Source organism: Apteryx mantelli, chromosome 5, assembly GCF_036417845.1.
Source record: "Apteryx mantelli isolate bAptMan1 chromosome 5, bAptMan1.hap1, whole genome shotgun sequence".
Classification (NCBI taxonomy): domain Eukaryota; kingdom Metazoa; phylum Chordata; class Aves; order Apterygiformes; family Apterygidae; genus Apteryx; species Apteryx mantelli.
The window spans coordinates 63677878-63702874 of NC_089982.1; positions in this window are offsets into that span (position 1 = coordinate 63677878).

A 24997-nucleotide genomic window follows, 5' to 3' on the forward strand; every position below is an offset into this window, starting at 1 on the left:
ATTATTTGTTCTTATAGCTTGCTCTTTTTGTAAACAAATAGTGACAAAATGTACTTATTGATTTAGATTTATAAAAGAATTCCTGTACCAAGCCCTGTATTTAGTTTTACTATATTTTATAAGTTACTATTCAATCAGCACTAACTACTGACAAAGTCATTTTATCCACCCGGTGAAAGAATACTGTTGGAAAAATCTTTACAGCAGTGTTCTCAGTTATTATCACAGTAAGGACTATTTCTTAAAAAGTAGCCCCTTAGAACACCTATGATCAATTAACTGGAAAAAAAAAACACATACCAAACCAAACCAAAACTCAACCATCCCAAACCTTTAGGGCAGTGTTTATCATTACAGCATCACAATATCTGAATAAGCCAATAGTAAATTCAGCATTTACTGAAAGGTTTAATAGTCCTATGTCGAGCGAGTGAAGGGTTAACAGGACTGAAAAAGTCTGCCAACTAAGGAGTCTGCATGGACCCGCAGCGAGGGAGGAAGTGACGCGGAGGTGTTGTGGTCTTGCCTTACTAGCAGGGTCCTTCCGAACAAACAGCCCTGTTGTTATGAAACTTGCAGAAGTCAGTGAAAACAGTATTTGCCCAGAGTCACAGCCGTATAAAAAAGGAGACTTGGGTACTAAAGACCGTCTCAAAATTATTGTTATGAGCCCACAAATTAACGAAATTAGAGAAGTTAGAGATTGAGTAATGAGTGTGGTCGGGTCAAGCTGTCTACAAGAAGATGGTGGCGAGACAAACTAGGCGAAGGAGGAAGCAATGTGAAGACATTGCAGTCCACCTCCCTGTTTCGCAAGGAGCAAAAGACCATGATCACAGAACTTAACCCTGACCCACGATAACCTTCAGCTCATTACACCCTATTTTAATATTATCTCGCACACCTCCTCCTAATTAGCATATCAGGAAGGGGCGGGAAACAAATAATAAAGCAAAAGAAGGCCAATGAGAAGCAGCTCTATGAATATGCAACTATGCATGAATCAGCATGGATGACATTTGCCCAGAATCCCAGCCAGGTATAAAAAAGGGTCACCGAGCAGGAGAGTTTGAGCAGGGACAGGAACGTGACCTGACCATCCTCTCCAGCTGGACCGTGAGTATTTCCCCCCCTCCCCTTTTCCTGCGATGCTGGGTTAAGGTAACTCCTCATGAGGTTGAGAGCCCTCTCGTTAAGAGAGTGAACCAAAAGCTTGCAAGTAGTAACTCCTCCAATTTGAGAGACCTCTCGTTAAGAGAGTGAACCAAAAGGCTGGCCAGTAGTAACTCCTCGAATTTGAGAGACCTCTCGCTAAGAGAGTGAACCAAAAAAGCTTTCAAGTAGGGATATGCAGTGCTTTCAGTTACTAGCGCAGTAACTGACTATTTCGGGTTATCCTTTCTAAATCAGTAATCGACGATTTCGCGCCATCCTCTTGAATCAATAATCGACGATTTCGGGCTATCCTTTCAGGCTATCCTTTCTAAATTAGTAATCGCATTATTTTAATGGATGTTACTAACCTAAGAGCTTGCGTGTGGAAGTAAACATAGTTTTTATTATATTAATGTCTCAGTCATTACTATCAAGCCGTCGTAGCGTGACATCCTATCAGAGACAACTGGATAGAAGTCAGAATATATCCAGAATATATCCAGTATATATCCTCTGTTAGTCTTGTGACGCCTTGACTAAGGACACTTATGTTGGTTTTTTGTGGTCCACTCAACAGGTTCTTGAATGGACCACAGACCATAAGAACAGACAAGGCAACAGAAGTTCCTGAAATGCCTGCTTTGCCTTAATTTTCACTTTCACATCATGGTGGTTATTACTGCAGGAGATTTTCAGCTTCTTTTTCTTTATAGGCAATGTTTTGTAGTAACAGATATTAGCAATTGAATAGAAAGATAACCAGCTACAGTTGTACTGTGCTAGCAATAGCAGTGTGAAGATAGTAAGGTCCTCTTGCTAATTTTGAAAATCTCTGAATTTATTTGTGGGGTCTGAGGATTCATGAAGGCAAGTTGTGTGACACCAACAGCAATGTTTTGCTCTATTCACTGATGTGAAGTTTTGTGATTTTATTTTAACTGAACAAGTTCAAAATTGTATAAAACATAGTCAGATAGATAGCATTTGTTTGGTACCTGACCCATGAGAAAATATTGGGATCAGACTTGGAGTTTCTCCTAACACATCAGCGTTTTTCAAATGAAAGGAAGAAGTTGATGTCATCCTACATGACTAGGAAAATTCCCAGCATAAAATCAGCACTGTAAGGCCCAGGGAGAATGCTGGTATCAAATGAACATGACTACATCAATAAACAAAGGCTTTTTTTCCCCGAAACTAGAAGAAGCAGATGAGGAGCTTCAGGCCTATGCACAATGTCTCTGGTCAGATGTGTTATTTGCGTGGGTGCTGCACTGTTCTATACAAATTAGGCATGTGATCTAATGTATTGACAGGGCTCTGCATGGCTTTGTGTGAGTGCACTGGCCCAGTCAGAGACATTTATATATTTATAGAATGTATATATTTATATATTTAGAATATATTCAAAATATATTTAATTAAAATTTATTTTATACCAAATTTGGAGATTTTATCTCAAAAAATATGAATAATCAGAAGTTTTCATGACACTGAATTATTTCTCCTGAAATTGAAAACCTCATAACTCTGGAAAATATGTTATATTTACATGTAATACTAAATTATTTCTAATATTTTAATATAGCACTAGATTAATACAAAATACATTGAAGAGTTTGGGGAGAATAGGTCATCACCTATAGAATAAACCTATGAAAAATATTCTTCTGTATATTGTCTACCTCTTCCATGTGTTTGTTTCTATTTCAGATTTATCTTCATGTGCAATAACATAGTACTGGAATGCACTCTCTGGTGTGCAGAACTGCCAGAGAGTGCAGTTCTCTCCCAGCCAGAACTGCTCTTACTCATAGACTTTTCTGCTACCTATTACCTTCTCTTCTTGCTGGGTCCCATTTTCATACTTCTTCAGACTTTAACTTCTTTCTTTCCAGATGTGATGCTTATTCTTCTCTCCTCACCCTATCCCACTATACATTGTCCTGGATGCTCTTCTTCTATTAGCAGCCTCTGCTCATTGTTACTAATCCCAGGATTGCCTGCAGATTCCTTTTCCTCTGCAATAAGTCACTAGCTATGCTTTTCATTTTCCTAATTTCCAGCTGCCTTGACAGGCAGTACAGTTCTTCTTTACAGTGAAGTATTTAGATGTCAAGAAGTAGTTGGAAAAAAGCAGGTGTTTTAGGGTTTTGCTGCTTGCCTTTTGTCCAACATCATCAACTGCTTTACCATAACTTTTTCTTTGAGGATATGGTGGCTATAATGACATGTCTTGTGGCATGGCATGTATGAGACATGATCTATTATCTATAATACTGCATCACTTGCATGCGCTGGTCATGGATCAAAATCCTTTTGTGTCAGGCACTCTTAAAGCACAGAATAAATGATACTAGTAAGGAAAAAGATGACAGAGGTCTCAGAGCCAAGATCTAAGAAAAACGTCATACAGTAGGTGTTCTCACATAGCTAATTGTTTAGGATTCTTTCCTTTGAGAGAATCTTGTGTTATTTTAGAGACTGAATTATTTTTTACTCCTTCTTCTGTTGACATATTTACTCCCACTTCTCTAAAACTGCCTATCCTCTTGCTGAGGGCTCTGTAAATTCTGAGGTTAGTTTGGTATTCTTCTATGAAAATTTAAGAACACTTGGGTCATTTAACAGTCAGGGTGATGCTCAGCTTTCCCTTTTATTGTGTTTCCTCTTGAGAATTTTGTATTTTGCTATATTCTTTGCATATTCAAAACTAGCCTTTACTATAAACTGTCATTTTTCTTTGTCCTACTGGTGTCAAGACTTGCACTCTTCTTGCGTCCTGATGAACTCTGCCACTGAAACTGCATCTATAAATGCTTTAGCTACAGTTGATTGCCATGTGTGGCATTGTCTGTAATAGCTCGTTATTGCCAGATTTGTTCTAACTATGTTAATTATACTGCCTTGCTGGTTTGTTCTGTAGCCCTAGAAGTAATTATTCAGCCTCCTAGAAATTCTTCCATTTCTCCTGCAGAGGTTACCAGATTCATCCTCTTTTTTTCAAACACTTTTCTCTAACCTCATTCCTTCGTCTCAGAACTTTCTCCTCCACTGACAAGACATTTTCCCCGTGTCGCGTGAAAGGGAGGGACGGAAGGCCCTTCCTTATCTTTATGATTTACGTTTGCCTGCCAGAGCCCCCCTGTTTGAGGACTTTCCCTGAGACAGTTTCGCAAAGTAAAAAGAATAAGATTTTACTAAAGCGACAGGTACAACAGGTTCAGAATTGCCGTTGATAAATGCACTTGCTGCTACAAATTTACTTTCTATGAGCTCAAACTAACAATTAAGCGCTTTCAATAACAATATATTTTCCCGGGTAACGTCCAATGTTTGTCGGAGGCGCAAGTCTTACCAAAGAGGCGTCCCTGTTTGGGGGAGGGAGAAGGAGGCTCGCTTGTCAGCAATCTCCAGTGAACAGGTCAGCGGTTCAATTTTCTTCCCTTCCAAAAACTTTAGTGAGCTATCCTCTGTTTTATAGTTGCTGAAGGTGGGATGTGGAAGTGCGGCAGACATACTTCATTGGCCAGATTGCCATTTGCGCGGTTGTTGGGGGTATGCCCCCCTTATTTACATATCATTATGCAGCAAAGGGCATGATTTTTAATATGGTAAGCAGGGATAATGAGGCTGGGGGTACTATAGGTCAACAGTTAGTCCGTGAGCAGCAATTATTTTTTGGGATGCAACCCTTTGTGGTCAGGGGCGGACTGTGATACCTCCGTATCGCTCCCTCCTCCGCCGTGCAGCTGGAACAAACTGTCTGGCCTTCACCAGCTAGTTCGTTACTCATGTTGCAAAAGGGTGGTGTGCTTTGGCTGCCACGTACTGTTTTTCCTGTGTGCCCCCTTATCTTTCTCCCTGAATTCTCTCTTGTTCCCACACCCCGTAGCACAGCAGTCGTGGGATTTGTGGTTATGTTTCTGTGTCCAAGCATGTGGAATCTCAGAATCACAGAATGGCTGAGGTTGGCAGGCATCTCTGGAGATCGTCTAGTCCAAACCCCTGCTCAGAGCAGGGTCACCCAGAGCACGTTGCTCAGAACTATGTCCAGTCAGGTTTTGAATATCTCCAAGGACAGAGACTCCACAGCCTCTCTGGGCAACTTGTTCCAGTGCTTAATCACCCTTCCAGTCAAGAAATATTTTATATTAAAAGGAATTTCTTGTATTTCAATTTGTGCCTGTTTCCTCCTCTCCTTTCACTGGACACCACTGGGAAGAGTCTAGTTCCGTCTTCTTTACACCTTCCCATATTTATGGTATTTAAACACATTCATAAGATCCTCCCAAGCCTGCTCTTCTTCAGTCTAAACAATCCCAGCTCTCCCAGCCTCTCCTTGTATGTCGGATGCTCCAGTCCCTGAGTCATCTTTGTGGCCTGCAATAGAGTGTCCTAGGGCCACTGTGGTGAAACGGTCATATTTTTTGCTCAGATAATGACTTTTTTAGAATGGTTTTATGCTTTCAGAGCAAAGGGAGAGTAAAGCAGGGGGACAGGAGGGAAAAACCTCAAAAATAAAAATTTTGCAAACTACCACATTTGAGTCTTACCCTGCTTGACAAAACATACCATTATATCTGAGTTCAATCTGAAAACTGAAATTCTGGACCAGGTAGTTTCTTTTCATGGTGCTTTCTGAAGGCAGGAAGAAATAAATTTTTATATTGGTATATTTGGCTTCCTTCATGTCTCCCATATATTTTTATCTTTTGTCTCTTTATCTTACTGGAAAATAGGTTAGGGTTGCCAGTTTTTATATGCTGAGATCCTAGGCAGACCTGTAAAGGAAAGTAGCATTTATTCATTTGTTAGCCTGTGAAGCAAGCGCCGGGGCCCTGTGGGCACCGCCAGGCCCCACTGTCCCTGCCCACCCCGGGGCTCCCCCCTGCCTGGCCCAGGCCGCCATTTCAGCACCACCGGGGCCCTCAGCCCCCACCCCGCCATGCCGCAGCGGTGCCGGCTCCAGCCGTGTTCCTGAACTGTTGTCTGGAAGAAACTGTCAGGGAGCCGCAGGAACGGGGCTGCTCCCTGAGGCCAGGCGAGGCGGGCACCAGGGCGACCCCAGGGTTGGAGCCCCCGGAGCAGAGCAGAGTGGTGACAGCAGCAGGCCCTGTCCATGGTCGGGTGAGCGTCAGGAGAAAGCAAGGTGACGGATCGGGGCTGAGGTCAAACGGGGAAGTCCGGGCCGAGGTTGCGGGGCAGGGCTGGAGGCAGCCACAGCTGTGACACTGAGCTGGGCCCCGGGCAGGGCCGCAGGGGAGGCCGCTGAGGCCCCTTGGTGCCCACAGAGCCCTGGCAGCAAGTGCAGCCTGCCGGATGCACCACACCACGACCCGTGTGTGAGCAGCAGCTGCTTTTCAAGGTGCCTAAGAAACCGTGATGTGATGTTCAGAAAAGTGGCCATTTCCATGGGCTTTTTATGTATTCTGTGGGATTACATGCTCTAATGTGAGGTGGCTTGTATGTTATGGGGCAAACACCAACCAAAAGGATGGCAGGAGAGGACCTAGGACTGCAGCTAGATCTACAGATATCTCAGGTATAACAATACTGTAAGTTCCTGGTACATCCTGAAAGCACCTGTAAATTCCAGGAACCTTGCCATTTATTGTAATTCATAGCCTTTTTCCTGGGCCCTCTATGTAACGCAAGGTAAAGGTAGTCTCCCTTGAACTGGATCTACTAGAGCAAGGTTGTGAACTGAGGAGCTACTTAAAGTTCTTCATTAAAAAAAATTAAGAAAAGCCTTAACATACACTCTTCATATAGGATAAAATTCTTAACTCCAGAGCACATCGGACTGACTCTCTGAGGACAGGAATATATACCTTATTTTTCTGGAAATAGTCAAACTTTAAAATCTCTGTTGGAGTTTATACCAAGTGAGAGAGGGAGAGGCTGGAGAAGGGGATGTTAGCTGGTTACTTTGGTAAGAGGGGGAAAAAGGAGAGTCAGGAACATCTATTGTGGTAACTAATGATGTGGGAAATTTTTAAGAGTAGGCTCTATAATGTCATCTGCAGGACAACTGCAAATTGAGCACAGAATAATGATACTGATACTGTAAGTGTCTGTAATTTAGTTCAAAAAAGAAAGCTTTGTAGCAACCACTTTCTTTTTTTGTCACATAATAATCATCTATGTAGTTTTCAAAAAGAAAGCAAACAGATAAACACTGATACAAATGTAAAAGACAGCACAAAATTGAAATGGTTTTGTGTAGTTACCTTTCACTGTTTAATTTGCCCAGCTCAAAATATTTCTTTCACTGAGGCTAAGAAAGTCAATATTAACATACTGCTACTCCAGCATTTAAAATGTGCCGAAAATAGTCAGTGTGTCTCCATACTTTCTTGTAAAATGGTTGATGATATTTTAAGCATCCATCTTCAAATTCTCTGAAAACTTTAGCTTGCAAATACAAATACATTGCTAATAATTAAATTGCCTGAATAACTGAAAAAATAAATTTAAGCCTGAATATAAGTACAGTGATCACATACAAACATCAAGTTTATTTATGTAGTTAAGCAGAAATATGCTTTTCATTTTCCTCCGGTTATACTGACGAAGTAATTGTTTTCCACCTTCCTCAACAGCACAGGACACAATTACCTCTTAAAAGCACATGGACATAACTTGATTAAACAATCCCCTGCCTTTTGAGGGTCTTTAGCAATTTTGAAAATTAATGATATGTGATATTCAAGAAGTCAGAGACCTCCAATTACAAAACCAATAAAAATTAGGAAATCCCCTGCCCATTTTTTAGCATTTTAAACTATTTTAGATAAGAAAGTAAATTACAAAATGAAGGTATTTCTAAGAAAATTGCAGCTTTATATTTAAAAGTGTCAAGATGGAACACTTAATTTTTTAACTGCTTTGATTTCTTCCCTGAATACATACATATTTTCACAATCAGCATGATTCTGATCAATGTTCCTCTTTTGATAATCTATTATTTTCTGTCAGTAAAACAGTCCTTTGGAAAAATTCCTACATTTTATTCTCCTGTGGTTTTGGGCATATAGGTAGAGTATGTTGAAGTACACTGTAATTAGCAATCCACTTCTGACCTCTTCATTCATTCCCTCTTCTCTAATGTGCCTTCTTTAGCAACACTGCTCTTAAAAGCTGCTTTTGGATAGCTGGTAATGTTGGTAAGGTTATTCTTTATCAGGAAATTTCTTCCTTCTCTCCAGATGCAGACCATGTAAAACAAACTCTGCACTTGCACTGACACTTCTTTAAGAAATCCGTTGTACCTACAGAGACCTTACAAAGTCGAATGAGAAGATCTAGGTAGGCCTAGAGGTCAATATGTTTAATTCATAACAAGGGATTGGCAATTACAGATTTTAAAGCAAACTAGGGAAAATTTTGTAAATTGAGTTTGGAGGTACTCTCAGTTTTAAAATGTTATCTCATGAATTATCAGAATACTTTTTATTGAAATACAAATTAGTAGTAGAAGAAAGGTTCCTTGTGTGTTTTGCTCCTGAAGCATTCACAATTTAATTCTTATTTAAATAAGCTAGATTTAAAGATGAGAAAAATTAAATTACATTTTTAAAAATCCAGAGAATTTTACGTAACATCTCTTCTCATATGCATGTGCTCTTCAGAAAAGTTGGTCAAGCTGTTAATTGGGGATTCATATTTGAGAGAACTCTAAATGGATAGGGGAGAGCTACCAGAGTAACCACAGAATACGTCTTCACAACCAGGAACAAATGTATGCTATCTCTGCCTACACTTCATTGCTTGTGGCAATGGTCTGAATTAGTTCAAAGGAGATCCAAACACATTGACATAAATTTGCATCTCTTACTAAAAAATGGTATCTCTAAGATTTATCTTTCTTCTGCCATGAAGTTGTTTAAACCTATCATTTGACACTACAAAATCTCTACCTTCAGTTCTGTTAAACCGTCAATTCTTTGATGGTAACAATGACAACTCTAATAATAATATGAAAATTATTGATAAATTTGTAATCTTATGTCATTATGGAAAGATGGTATTTCTGGTTTGTAATCTTGAACAGTTTCTCAAAGGGTAATATATGGCTTAGAACTTTTACTTATAATTACTTTTTCAGCTGGACTAGCTCATTTTTATTTGACAATTTGCCATATTCTCCCCAGAACATAGTTATTTTTTCATGAGAGACATAAGTAAATTCCCCATGAAGAGCAGTGAGAAGAAGGATCAGGGTATTCTGGTATCAAATGTGCTCTCAGAAGAGTTAAGAAACCGTTGTGTCTATATGATTTTGAGGGGTAATAATTGAAACTGGAAGAGAATTTCTGTCGTTAATCAAACCAAATTTTGATCAAATCTAAGACTTTCAGTGATGCACAGGAAACTGATGAAGCCACCTTGAAATTAAATGGAGTAGCCTCGAATAGTAAAATGCTTTTGTTGCTATTGTCAGATGTTGCTTTGACTGTGAACCTGGTTCCTTTCTGCTTCATTGGATGGACACTTATTTACTTACCTTGTATGGCCAGTGAGAGTTCTGCTAGTGTGGTAGATGATGTAAACAATTCATTTTGAAGCAAATGGCTGTGGATAGAAGTGTATTAGTATCTAAGTCATGTTTTGCCTCCAGTGTTCTTATTAGCTAGCAGGAGCATTCTACACTTTGACATGAAATATCCTATTTGTTTCAGGGCAGAATTGCTATATTACTTTAAAGAGGAGAACTGTTAACTGGACGGGAGACATTTGCTCCCCCAAAAGATCGAAGATGCAAAATTTGAATTCCATAAGAACTTGAGACTGTCACAAACATCAGGTTTCCTGAAGTTCAGGTTTTATTCCTCATCTTTTAGTTGATCAAACCTTTTGAACAAATCCAACACTGATGTTTCTAAAACTTTGGTTTACAGAGGAAACAAATATCTATGCTAATTTTTCACAAACCACTGTACTGGAAGAATGATAAATATGGAGGGAAACTGTAAAATATTTTTATGCTTAGTAAATCATCAGATGAAAACATTTTGTGGAACAGCAGGGTGAAACAGCAGTCTTTACTATCACTCTGAAGTGTTTCTCTTCTTTCAGGTTAAGTGTTTGGTTTATCAGAGAACTATCTTGACACCTCACAAGACCACCTGTGCTCTTAGTTCCATTTCTTCTGTACTCTTGAATTGTCTTTCAATGTCAACTTGTTAAATGTAGAAATATTGCTTTTAAAAGTAATAAAAATCTTACAGCTCATATGTATCGTATGTAGCATTGCAACTCAGTAAATACAGTACTGCGTTAAACAACAACACAAGCCACAGGACTTGTCAGACTTTCTCAGAAATTGTCTTGGCCTGTCTGGATTTGTTCTAGCTAATTTAGCTGTAACAAAAATTTACTAGGGACCAGATAACTATTAGTTACCTTGTTTTAGCTGCTGTACAATTGTTGTGAAATGCTTATTGTTAGAAATATTTTTCTAACCATTAGATAGCAGTAACGTATTCCTTCTGTACGGAATGAACTATCTATGACTCTAGAATAATATGCAGTGTAGTGGAGTATGATCCTTCGGGTAATAGCATAAGCCTTGAAAATATACGCACAAGATGTTACTGAAAGACATGGGGTTATAAACAACTAACCAGTGGTCAATTACTGGTTATTAAAGGAATGCAGCCTTGGGAACTGGGTACAAGCAGTTTTAGCAGTAACAAAGAGAACAAAGAACAATACCTGAGATACATAAAACATCAAATATGCAGTAAATTTTCATGAAACTGCGAACCAGTGCAGAAAGAGCAGGGTTGAAAACATGCTCTAAGTGGATCCAAGAGTGAGGAAGAAGCCATCAGCACTGTAGTCCTCCTGGAAAAGACTCTTAAGAGACTCTTAAAAAAAATTAAATATTTCACTCAAAAAAGAAACTGTATTGCAGATGTGAAGAAAATCTTCAAAATACAAATAAATTGAAAACAATTTAGAATAAAGAAACTGTATTGCAGATGTGAAGAAAATCTTCAAAATACAAATAAATTGAAAACAATTTAGAATAAATTTCCTAAGTCCACAGAGCAAAAACGGTAATTGACCTGCCTCCAAAAAATGCATGTGTTTGCTCTGAAACTTAATGGTGTTAATTATTTCATTTACAATTTTTTTCAGGCATATACTTAGTCAAAGTTCTTGTTTAAATCAAAATTATCTCATGGAAGATAATTTAAGTGTGCAGGTTCCCTGACATTTAAAGCCAGGCCTACACATGCTATATTTACACAGCTCTTGTGGGTCCAAGGAGATTTGGACACTATCTCTCAACAGTTGCAAGAATTTTTGAATTCACTGGAGAGGAAAAGAAATGAAGGCTGACTTAATCTCTGCAAAACCCAAATTGTTTTCAGAACAGCTCCAGATCTCAACTGTCCCACATTTCTTATCTGGAGAATTACTAACTTCACTCTGATTTTGAGGTCTTTTTCATAGTATAGCAATCAAGAAATTAAGAGACAGTAGCTAATACATAACAGAAGACTTAGAAGTTAGAGGGTGCAGCAGCCTATGCAGCAGCCTTATGTTAGAAATTAGGGGGTGCAGCAGGTGACTACAGTGGGAAAGGTGCTTATGGTTTTCTGCTGCCCTTTGAGACTTAAGATTGCCAAATCCTTGGCTCTTGTCTCTTAAACCTTGTTTTGAAAATGTGGAAAAGAATTTGGACTGAGTATGTGAAAGGGCCATTTGGAATGCTATAACAGCATATAGAAGACTTTGAGAAGCCTGTCTCAAAAATAAGACTCCTTGCAAGGAAGCACATATTTTGAGAAACAGAATATCAGCTCCTATTATAAACATTTCAAAAAAGTTTTTCAATTTAACATTTTTAACATGTTTTCGGAGTCTTGTCTCCCCCAAAAGGTAAAATTATTTCACAGTGTTTGTTCAGTAACTATAGTTTTTATATGATCTTCATAAATTGAGTATATATGTGTTCCTGCTGTACTGTGGCTATAATTTCTGTAAAGATCATAAAGACTGTAGCCTAGGCACTGCAGAATATTCCACTGAAAAAATCATACTTTCCCTTGATAGTTAATCAAGAAATGGTATTTAACTCACTTTCCACTACAGGCTTATCCATCCACTCCAGCACAACAGAGACTTCAAAACAGCAGGTAATTTGAAGTACAGTACCTGCTGTCTCTCTGTTCTATGAGAATCCATTAAGATCAATTAGTACTTCTATTTCCATAAAGCCTTTCATAAGTATTCTCTCAAAGTACTTTGCAAAGATGAATACTACACATTTTCATGTCATTTATAAATCATTATTTCTGTTATTATTACTTACTAAATAATCAGTAACATTCTAAAAAGTTAGGTTCTGAATTACCCTGAATGAAATAACATAGCACATTCATTAAAGGTATTTAATAAAATAATTTCACAAAGCCTGTTGGTCAAATGACTTCTTCCCCCTGTGAAGATGGAAGGTGCTGGCAGAAGCATCTTCTAAGAGTCCATCTCTCTGAGGGGATAATGAGTAAAAAAGGTCAATTTAGAAATGTTACTTTTCATATCAGATAGGTGAGTACAGGCTGTTTTTTTTCTTAAAAAAGGCGAGCTCATTTAGGTAATATAATGCTTAAATATTTTGTGAGCTCTTCACTCAGTGGCCATTTTGTAAATGCAATGAAAAGCCAAGACTGTCTTCGCTTTCAGTAACTGTAAAAATTCTTGCACTCCTCTTGGTGAATATTCTCTGCTTTCCAAAAATGGTGTAGGTCAGACTCAAAGGACTCCTGAAAGGAATGTTTTGTGTATACAGATTCTCTGCAGTTCTTTCACAGTCAGTTCTGTTATAGCTTTGTGATACTGGCAGTGAATTTGGTTGCCATGTGAAAGGTAAAATATTTTTACTGCAAAATTCAAATACAGAGACAATGAAATCAGAGTAGATGTATTAGAAAACTGAGATACAAAAAAATCTGGGGGAAAAAAACCTAATTAGCCAACTATCTCATAGGATACTATGGTTTGTCACTTTTTTTTTTTTTTTGTATTTCCAATTCTTTCTGAAGAATTCACAAAAACAAAATAGACTAAGTAATAGATGCATATTTTCAATTTGTGCCTTGGCAGGTGCATACTCATAAAGAAGGTAATGACTTAGATTTAGAAAATTTTATGAAATATTCTATGTATGAAAGAATTTCATGTATTTTCTTCCTCCTTCTAATCGGTTTAAAATTCATGATTAAGCTATACAGCCATAGCCCATAAATATGAAGTTTAAATATTCTTTTTTAAAATGGTGGATGCTGGCACTCCACTCCAAAGTATGATGTGCAGAAGTACTTTTTGCTGACCTGAAGATGGCAAATATTAGGATGATGTCCATGCAAATTCATAAGCCTTCTTTCTGTAAAAAATTTACATGTGTGGAGCTGTAACCTCATGGATTTTTCATTAACTTTGCTAAAATGCAAATGTGTTGACTACCCTGATTTTTGTAGATTTTGGCTTAAAATTTGTGGAGAGGTAACTGAATTTATATATTGCATTCGCTAGCCTTGTCTCTTTCCTAAGATTTTAGCGCTTCAATATCCACATATGAAATTGGACTAATTTTTTTAGTTTGTATAATTTGTATAACTTGTGAAAATAAAACTCACATAGGAATTTCAAGAACATTCAGCCTTGCTCAAAATCTTTACTGAGTTAGTGGTAACACTATTATTGACTTTGATAGCAACATAGGCCAATAATAAGCATCTTTTAGCCCTCCTCTCCCTGCTGAATTCTGTATCTTTTTGAGTAGCTGTTTCTATAGGCAATATGACTGTAACCTCTGTACCTCAAGTTTAAATATATCTGCCATCTGACCTACCCATCCAAAAATCTATTGCAAGTAAAAGGGCCTTCTGATTCATAAATTACGGGGTCCTTAGAGGAAAATATTCTGTTTGTCTCTAAATAATCCATGATAAGGAAAGACAGATTTTTTACATTGTCTTTAGCAATGAAAAATGCAGTATAAAGCACTACAGTCTTAAAGAAATACATGTAAAAAGCTACAATATCCTAATCATTCTACTGCTTAAATTTTTTTGCAACTTCTGCAGGTAGTGTATAAAATGAAAGTTTCTTTTCAAGCAAGTTAGATAGTCAAAATGTAAATGTTGAAAACAACAGCACGAAACATATCCAAAAAGATCAAATACACTACTGAACAACTGTGACTAATGAAAAACAGTGTTCAAAAACATGCTTGTTGATCCTGGGATTTTTTCCATTGCCCTGGGCTTTGCATAATGAATCTCTTCTAGTCATGTTAGACACTAACATTTTGATTTTCTAGGTATTTACACTGACCTTACCCAGGTAAAACTGGCAAGAGCTGTGGAATATTGGGATTATAGCTTGCTTCAAAGAACATTCAAACTTCAGTTTCAATAATTATGAATTTATCTTGAACAATGTCTTAAAACACAGTTCTATTTTTAGTGTAGGCCAAATCATTGCTGCAAATTTTGCAATGAAAGTTTGGTATTTATAGCCAAAATTTCCAAGGGAAGGGTGAGATAAGGAAACTCACTGTCTGTTTGTGTTGCGATATATCATTGTGGAATTAGCTGGCACTGAAATAGTTAATGACCACTTAAAAGCTATCTAAAAAACACTTTAAAACCATTTATTAGTGTTTTGACCTATAACTGGTTAGGGCACTATCTCTAGTCTCCAGCATAAATGAATATCTCTAAGGCAGAGAATTGCAAGGAGAAATAAAAAGAAAAACATACGTTAGTTCAAAAGGAACTTGAAGAATTCAATAAGTCTTGCAGTTTTAGATCAGCAGGGGCCATTCTTGTTCTCCTGGGTTTCAAATGACAGAAGCAAGATGTATCTAATTCTTTAAAAAACAAACATAACCTATTTATTCTGTCTGCTTATTTGACTATCTTTCTTTCTCAGTTAATTGCTGTTTGCTATATTTTTCTTCAGTGATTCATGAAGTTCTCAATTCCATATGGAATCTAAGATTTTAGTTTAGTTTAAGTAAGCTTAATAAATTAATAAAATGTGGGTAAGCCTTGATAATGTGTATGTTAATTTGCCAGTGATCACACACATTTGGGTACTGCGTTTCAAATAACCTGTAAATGCCTGTTATCTTTGAGAACGAGGAGTCTTAGGACCCGTCTAAATATTTGAAAGTCAAAAAACTCATTTTAAACTGCTATTTGGATTATCACTTTTGTTTCTGCATATCTGCACTGATGATGCTTCTCCAGAGGGAAAAAAAGAAAATAGAGAAGCTGATTTCTTCTCAGATCTTTTTTACGTATTTGTTCTCTCCATGTGTTGTCCAGAAGCAAGATGCTGTTTTTAAGGGAAGACACACATTTGCATAATGGAAGCTATTTATTTATTGCACAATTATTTTATAAGTTGATCTATTCAGAAGTCCATGTAGTCAGACTTATTCTGACTAGATTGCCTACAGGAAAATGCAGAATTTTTACATTTCACTGCAGTGTGCCATGTTAGAGAGAGAGGCATTCTTTCTGAACGTTCTAAATTCTGGATTTTTTCAGGTTGTCTTTTTGTGAGGAAGGAGCTGAAATGCTTTGCAGATTTTTTTATTAATTAAACTAATTGTGTTTAATCCAACTAGTGAAAATTTATATGTAGATAGACCAAGAGATTCTGTGATTTATGCATGTCCTTTCTTCATAGTCTTCATACTGCTTCTAAGTCTGGTGTTACACTGCAGTGACAGCACTGCGCATAAGGTGCCATATACTTAAAAATATAGGAGTTGCATGATTTTTCCTAGACATATTACCTGAAAGAGGAAAGGAGTATGTTTGAATACTCTGGGTATCTTTTTAGGTGCTACTTAGTTGAAATAAAATTACTATATTGCATTCCAATTTCTGGGAGAAAACATTGAGATTCTGATGATGAGGAAAGTTTACACTTCCTATTAGCGTATACTTTGTATGATAGATTAGATAAACTGAAAGGCTTTTTCAAAAATATTTCTTTTAAGTCCAAACCATTTAATAAGACTGTGAAGAACTAAAACATTGTCATGTTATATATACAAATTATAACCAGTTATTCACTGGCCCCTGTAGTAGATGATTGGCATTCATTGAAAGAGACGTCTGGCCTTTGTTCACTCGCTTTAGGTTTCACATATTTGCTTTTCCTGATCCAATTTCACCCAAAACATTGAAATACAAAGATAAAGCTGCTGCCACTGAAATCTGTAGCAGATCTCATATCACGGAGGAAGGAGGACCACAGGCAATGTTAAGTGTTGCTGGCTTCAAGACTGTGGAGTAATTAAGGTCAGTCTATTATAGTTAAAATGCAGCCCAAGGGATTTTGCACCTGCTCTTCTACAGGGAATTTCTGCATAACTGTAGCTTGTATTCCTCCATTTGCATGTATTCCTTTCACACACCTCTTGATTTCTCAAAAAGAAGTGCCTGCATGGAGGTAATCCTCCATTAAAAGGAAGCAAGCAAATTTATGGGCTGTTTTTCATAAGAAAGGAGAAAAGAAAAGATGCTAAATCTTTATTTGTAGTTTGAATGGAGTGAATTTCATAACAGTGCTTTATTCAGGGTTTGGTTGCGTCTTTGTGCTTTTGTGGATCTAGTATTTTATGAATTAATACATAATAACAGCCACAAAAGTACATTGGGTTTGACTGACCCAATTTCTGTTTCAATACAGCATTTGATTCTATGACTATATGATGAAATGCTTTGAACCTACTACGTTGTGCAATCTAGAAATTAAATGTCAAACATCAATGTGAAAACATAACCATTTAAATAGTCAGTTTATTTTTGTTTCTACGATTTTTATCCACTTTCTATTTGTTCCACTACAGCTACTATCTACACACTTAACAGAAGTTCTAACTTGTTATGTAATAATTTTCAGTATCAGTCTGTAATTATTTCCACTAGGAAGATCAAATGATTTCATACATTGGAGCTATTTTTCTACACATAACATACTAAGCCTCCCATATATAAAAACAATCCTGAAAACAATCTGAAAAAGAATTCATAAGCTTAAAATAAAGGTTTTATATTTGATAAAATCATTTTATGTCAGAGTTATGTGATTAATAAATTTTTTTTAGAGAGAATTTCACAGTGTCACCTACTTCTGTGTGTAAAGAGGTCTACATAGAAAACTTTCTTTTAAGTGTATATATTGAAAAGGCTGGAAAAGTAAAAGCCAAAGAGGTAATATTTAGACAAGTTTTTGGGGTAACCTGCAGCTTCATTAAGTTCTTAGGAAATAAAAATTGTAGAAGTTTCAAAACCAAGTTCAATTATTGAATTACCCTATCTTATACAGCAATGTAAATTATTTAATTAAGTCATAATATCATATCTTTATTAGAGAAGTTGTGATTTTCTGATTGTTATCCACCAAGCAATGAAATTTCATTTTCAAAGGTCGCAATGTTAAATGCATAATCTTATTCAGAACTGTTTACTTCAGAATATCTTACCAACACACTTACGAATACTTACGCAAACACACTGATGATAGAATGAGAATGTTGTATGTAGCATACAGAAAAGTCTAAGAGATAAGACTGGAAGTATTGTATTTAGCTGATTGCTACATTCTCGTTTTATAAACAGCAGGAAATCTTAAATTTCCAGAAAGTGTAAGGATTGTGCTTAGATTTAAGAAGTAAAATGCTGTGATGTTTTACAGAAAATAAGTGGTGGTGTTTTTTTTCTGCTAAAGGAAAAGAATTAAAAAATATTTAATTTGAGATATTTACAGCTCTCACTAGGAGACAACTTTTCTTTTGAGAACTGTTCAGAATAATTAAATCTTACAGTTTCACAAGTATTTAAATATAGTCTTAAAGCATTTTGGAGGGGGAGGTCCATACTACATTTTAGCAGACATATACAGCATCATGAGTACTATCCAAGATCCCTTTGTTTTCTTTTCTTTTTCTTTTTTTAATCTGCTTCGCCCTGGCTTCTTCATGCTTACTGTGACCACAGAGCAGACTGTACATAACGTGCCAGACCTACTAGAACTAATAAACCAGCCTTTGCTGCTATGTGCACAGACCTCCTATTCTTGCTGTTGCCAGTGATTTGAACATAGATCAGACCCTGGAGATTGGCCTTATGGCTCTTCACGTGAAATGAAGGAGGTGGTCAAACACTGACAGGAAAGAATCTGATATCAAAGACTCACTCTCCCACTGTCGAATGTTGAACTCAATTCCTCCTTCATCACATGCATCCCATCATGGGCCACAGCAACACCTGCAGCACAGCCTGATTTCCTAGTGGGGGTTCAACTTTTGCCTTTTTTCTAGGTCCTTTATGTATTTTCTCTGAGCAGTGAATATTTTGAGAACCTCATCTAGCTTCATGTTTCCCCACTGAAGTTGAATGGGCGCTTGGTGGCCAGCCACATTGTTGTTACATTACCTTGTGCATGTCATTGTAACACAGCGTTAGTGCCTTCTCTTCTTTCCAGCTCCTTTTAGTGTAGATATTAACATCAACTATTGTCAGAGCTAGGCTCTTGAGCCATCTTGGTTCATGGCACATAGCCTAAGGAAGACACTTAGATGTCCTTTTGGACAAGGAAAAATATCCTCAAGAACAAGGTGACATAATAGGAATTTAATTACACTAAGTAATCATGGCCTTTCAAAAAATTCTTTATACTTCTGGCAAGACTAACAAAGCTGCAACATGCAGAGAATACATTATATACTTAAGTATTAAAATTTAGAAAAAAAACAGGAGAAGAAATTGAACCAGTGTCTGTAGATGAAAGATGTGAAAGTAAACCTTATGCCAGCAGTGTCACTGAGCACTAAGCATTTTATTTTTCCAGGTAAAATTAATGCTCACAAAATGTAAAAATGCAAGAGGCAACTACAGTAACTAGGATCATCTCTTGCTCAGGCTGTTTAGAATATGACAGAAGAGACTGAGCTGAATAAGTGCTGAAAGTGGCGATATAGTCACAAAGCAAAGAGAGGCTCAGTAAACTTAATGATCCAATTGGTTCCAAATGGAGTTGTTCCAGAGTCTAGCATTTCTATTATAAAGAGTCACAGCAACTACAAAGGTATGTGCCATTGTAGTCTAATCTGAATTGTTTGTCCTAAATTCTGACTGCTTAATAATAAAAGATTTTCTTCTATGGCTATTCCTAGCAGTCAATCTGACAACAGATTCTGAAGGGAAGCTAAAGCTACAGTCCAACTGAACAGAATTTGTAGATATCTGAGTATCTAAGGCTCCCCTTCAACATTTTAAGATTACAAGAGAAAAATCATCATAGATGGCTTATTCTTTTTAATGATAGTTTTATGCAGATTAAAAAAATAACATTTGAAATGGCTATATGTGATATTACTGGTGTTTTTTTGTTGTTGTTTTGCTTTTTTGCCTAGTATGGCTTGAGTTTTAGAAATCCACGGTGTTCTATAGCATGGACTGACAACTTAAGCAGTTGTTCGGGTGCATTTGCTCCAGAAAAAAAACCAACCAAACAAAAAACCCCCCAACAACGATCAACAACCAAAATAATTAAGCACACAGGGGAATAGTCAGCAGGGTCTTGGCAATGTTATTCTCCTATTGTCTGACCTGCCAAATAAATTCAGGCTAGAGGGGTTTTGGACTTGAATCAAATGTTTGAAAACAATCCTGTGCATTTCATCACTACAAATGATTTCCCACATGTGGCCAAATAGGGCACAAAATCTGAGAATTCCTTGCTCACAGTGATGTTTTTAGGGCTTTCAAATTAGAAATGGTGAGAACATGAATGGTTTTGTTACTTCTAAACACAATATTGTCTGAACGAAAAAGAATATTTAAACATATCTTGAAAAAATGGTTTAATGTAAATAATCCATTTTCTGGAAGCAGTCTGGAGGTCTTGCTACTAAAATTCGGAACTGATAATATGTATGTATGTGTAGAAATGTTAACATAATGTGCTCTTGAACATAGACACTCGTATAAAGATCATACCCTCAGAAGCAAAGTTACCAAATGGACTTTTGAGTTATCTTGCACAAATACTATGGTCCTGAAACATGAGAACACTGCTTTTGGCTTTTACTCCCTCAATATTAAAATGTCGTTCCCTCAATATTAAAATGTCATATTATTAAAACCTTTTTTAAGTTCAACTGTTTTCTCGTTATATTAACTGTTATATTAACTCCCAAAGAGCAGCTTAGAGGGCAATGGAATATGTAGAAAGTCAGAGGAGCATAAAGTTTAACCACTTCCACACTCCCATGACTGAACCAGAATCCTGATGTGTCCTTTCAGAATCACTACTATTTTGTACTTCCCAAATGCATAAAGGAGTTTTAGAAAGGAACCATCACAGGAGCTCTCAGCTTGGGGGGTACCTAAATGTTGCTACCTCCGCTCAAGTGTTAGGTAGGCTTTATGAGGCTTTATATTATGTTTAAAGGCTTTATATTATCTTTTAAAAAAACTTTCAAAGTAAAGGAAGAACCACATTTTTTAAAGAATAGGTCTGGACACCATTCAGAATTCAGCTCCCATAGCTACTTTCTGGTCAATTCTAAATTTTTTCTGTCTGGCAATGATATAATGAGACCAAAGGTTCTCATAATATTTAGGAGCTGCATGAATAGAGCCCTTAAACTTTGTTCGTTCTGTGCTTTTACTTTCAAGGCCTGATGTCTTCCTAAATTCCTTAAGACCTATGTTTCCTTTCAAACCATTCAATCAGTGCATTCTTGAAGAAAAACAAAAACTTTTTTTTGCATTTTGGCATTAACTGTAACAGTTAAACAGATCTTAAATGCTCTTCTCCTTTGTGGATATACAGTACTGAATTTTCAGTTATTCAATTTATTGCTTAATTGCTTAATTTAGGGGACAGCTCAAAAAAAAAGAAATTTATCCTGCCAGTTATTTTCTGTTGTAGACCAACAGTCTTAAAAGTATTTCTTGCTTATCTCAAAAGTACTTACTCCAGGATCCTTAAATTCAAGAACATAGTTACCAACTTTCTATTAAATAGCTCTTTATTTATTTTGAACAATAAGATCAAGGCAGGACTATTGTCAAGTTCAAATTCACTGCATGAAACAGAAGGTGCTATAATGCTGTATTCTTTGCTGGGTATTGTCAAATGTGACTTGGAAACACTAAGGAAATAGCCAGGGATTATAACAGTGCTGTTGGCGTCTCCTATAAAGGTTAGATGGAGTCAGAAAAAACCGTGATTTTAAGCAATCTAAGCCAACTGTAGCATAGATTCACTTCACCTCATTGCTGTGAGCTTTTGATTTTAAGGATGCTTTGCCTTGCCAGAAGTATAAAAGGGCCTTAGAATAATGATGAATGGGCCATGATATCATACAGAACTAATGGTAATTCAGCTGCAAAGTTAGTTAATATGGCAGATAAACAGGTTTGCCCACCACTGCAATTTTGACCTTGCAATTTCAGATATAGGCAGATAACTTAAGGAATAACAACATACAATCCCAAAGTATAGATATTTGTATCCTCAACATGTGACAAAACAGCTATAAATGTAATTGAAATATATATAAACTTTTTCACTGTGAGGGTGACAGAGCACTGGAACAGGTTGCCCAGAGAGGTTGTGGAGTCTCCTTCTCTGGAGATATTCAAAAGCCACCTGGACGCGATCCTGTGCAACGTGCTCTAGGTGACCCTGCTTGAGCAGGGGGGTTGGACTAGATGATCTCCAGAGGTCCCTTCCAACCTCAACCATTCTGTGTGATTCTGTGATATGATGCCTTTGGCATTGATGCAGATAACTGATTTTGATCATGTAGAAAATGACCAATGTGACGTTTTGCTCATTTTTCTCAGCTGTAGCTTGTACAATTCTTCAAGAGTAAATGACCTTACAGTACTATATAATATATAGTCTTGTACTATGTATAATATAGTCTTGACTCTGACTGTTAAGTCAGCTCAAAGTATGAACAAAGTCAGCTTGAAGTATGCAAAGTATGCAGTCAGCAGCACAGCACTACTAGAAACTAGCTACAGTTTATGGTGGGACAAAATCAACTGAAAGTTTTGACTATGATGTCTTGATGATGTCTTGATGATGATGATGCCTTGACATTGTTCTAAGACTAGATCATAATAGGTTCACTTAAAGCTCGAACTTTTGACTCTGGATGCAGGTTCATTAAAAGACATGTATAATACCAAAGTGATTTATAAGAATATTTTATACCCCTTTTATACAAATGCAAATTGTCAATAAACTCAACCCCCCTACATTTACTTGCTTATATTCCCTCCTATATTCAGTGTTCACTAGTGAGAAACACTAATACAGAACAGAAAAAACATATTTTTAATTTATTCCTTCTGTTTAAATCTATAGAAATTCTTACTTTCTGTATCTCAGTAGAGCGCGCTAACTGAAAGTCTGTAACAGATTACAGATCAGCTGATTTCACTCTGACTTGACAGAGGTGAAATTTTAAAATACCCGTTTGCTCCAAAATTCCTTTTGGCCATATCTCTTTTAACTCAACAAGGCAGATAGTCTGTTTAATTTCTATTGCCTGTACTTTAGTGAGTCTTGAATTAGAGTTTCATCTTCTTTGGCATCTTTAAAATAGGCATTCTGAAGATAGAACTGAAAGCCCCTATGTGACACTAGTGCATCACTTTTTTTGCTCAGCAACAACCAAAACGACAATTGCTTCTTAAAGAAGGGTTTTTATTTTATAACTTGAATTCCACTGGTTCTTTTTAAATTCTCTTCCAAAAAATATTTATTATTTAAATCATGAATTTAGTAGGTTATCTAATTAAAAATATAGGTAGTCACCTTACTTCTAAAATCCATGTAGGTACTGTAGTCAAATATATTTTTGCATGAATTTAAGGAATATCAGAAGAACTACCAACATAAGCTGAGAATGCTAGCAAAGACTTTCGGTTGCGGTTACACTCTGTCAGAATATGTGCTCTAGAATGATGTAGTACTCAATAAAGAATTACTACTTTTATTTTTTTTACTTCCTCGTGGTCTTCAGTGTCCATAATGGTGCTTTTACCAGGATGTATTTTTCAGTCTGCCTTTCTGGAAGCTGTGATTTGGTGGAAAGGTTTAATTTTGCACAGAGACAGCTGCAGCCCTTAACTGACCACTTGACAGCAATTGCTTGTAAAAACACAATTTCCTCTAGCTACCAAGTATTTTTACCTACTACCATGTTTTCCCTTAACATATCCCCAAGTACATTCTGACAAGGATTCCTGGTTTTGTCCCTATTTTTAGTGCTGATTTCTTACTAGTATCAAGGTGGCTTTCAGGAAACTTTTGTATTTTTTGCGTTTATTTTTTATTTTTGTAATTTCCTTCTTTAAGTGTCCTCTCTGTAGAATCCTATCTATCTGTCTGTCTTGAATATATACAAGAATGTGTTAAGATTAAAAGAAACTGGTAATACTTTGGTTACTGAGATTTGTTAGCATTTTACAGCATATGGATGATTTACCTTACCATTTTCATTAATTTCAAATGTAACTTGAAGTAAGTCTCAACACAGGGATTTTTATTTTCATCTTCATGTATTTTTGGCAATCTTGAAATCACTTTAAAAGAAACAAAATGTGTTCTTTACTGTATCTATCTTCTATCTGTAGCAAGTCTTTTACTGATTCTAGTTTGCGGAGACAAAGCTTGCGTTATTTAGCTCACCAAGTTCTTTTCAACACCAGAGAAATTTCTGGTGTCATATTAAAAACACAAAATACTGTAAAGCTTTAAATGAGATAATAGAATGAGCATAGAATTTCATATACATTTAGTCATTTTTTTCCTTATTAGCATTACAAAACAATTGTTTTCAACTGGATTGTTGTCAAACATCTTGAGTCATTTGAATTTGACCTGCTCTTCTTAGTACGCTACTTCTGATGTAATATTGGTATCATTTGCATTAAATCTTATGTACAGTAAAATCTTTTCATGGTCCTGTTTTGTGATGTTATTTTATATCGATACTTCTGCTAGGTTTTTCTCTCACTCTTTCTGTTTCTTCCTGCATTGCATACTTCGACATGTTTGGTATTTTGTTTTGTTTTTCTTAGAGCAGCAAGCCTGCTAGGCAAATGGAAGAAAACTTCAGAGCTGTAATTTTTGTAATGGCTGTTTGCTTGAGCTTGCTATAGCACAAACAGCTTACTCCAGTTGTAGTAGATAAATCACTGTGGGAAAAGGCTACTCTGGTTCTTAGATTTTATATCATCTAAGTTGTCCCCTTTGGTGCTTTAATTTAATGAAAGAAGTTAATTGATGCAGAAATAGCTTGACAAGGTAGTGGTGGCACTATTATTTGGAGAGTCTGAGACAGACCTGAAATATGGTTTCTCTAAACTCTGAATCTAACCTGAACTTGATTATAAACCTGGATCTGCTGGGACAGAACACCATCATCATTTTCTTCTAGTGTTCATTATTTTGGTTTGCTTCTTCTTGAGGCATTCCCAAAAGAGCAAGTCTGTAAATTACAGTCTCAATCTTGACATTGTGATGCATGTTAGCAGAAACTTCTGCTTTCACAGTGGCAGACTGAAGTCAGCAGAGGTCTGTAATAGTTTGAGGATATTCCTATGTGAACTAATTGATGGTATCAGCAGCCAAAGTCTAAGCAAATGCTTAAATTTATCTGCAAAAATATTGTTTTACATCATGTCATGCATTTCTATCCTAATTCCTTACTCTCCTTTGTCTTATCCTCCTACTTTTTTGAGGGACACAGCCACTAATTTAGCTATCTACC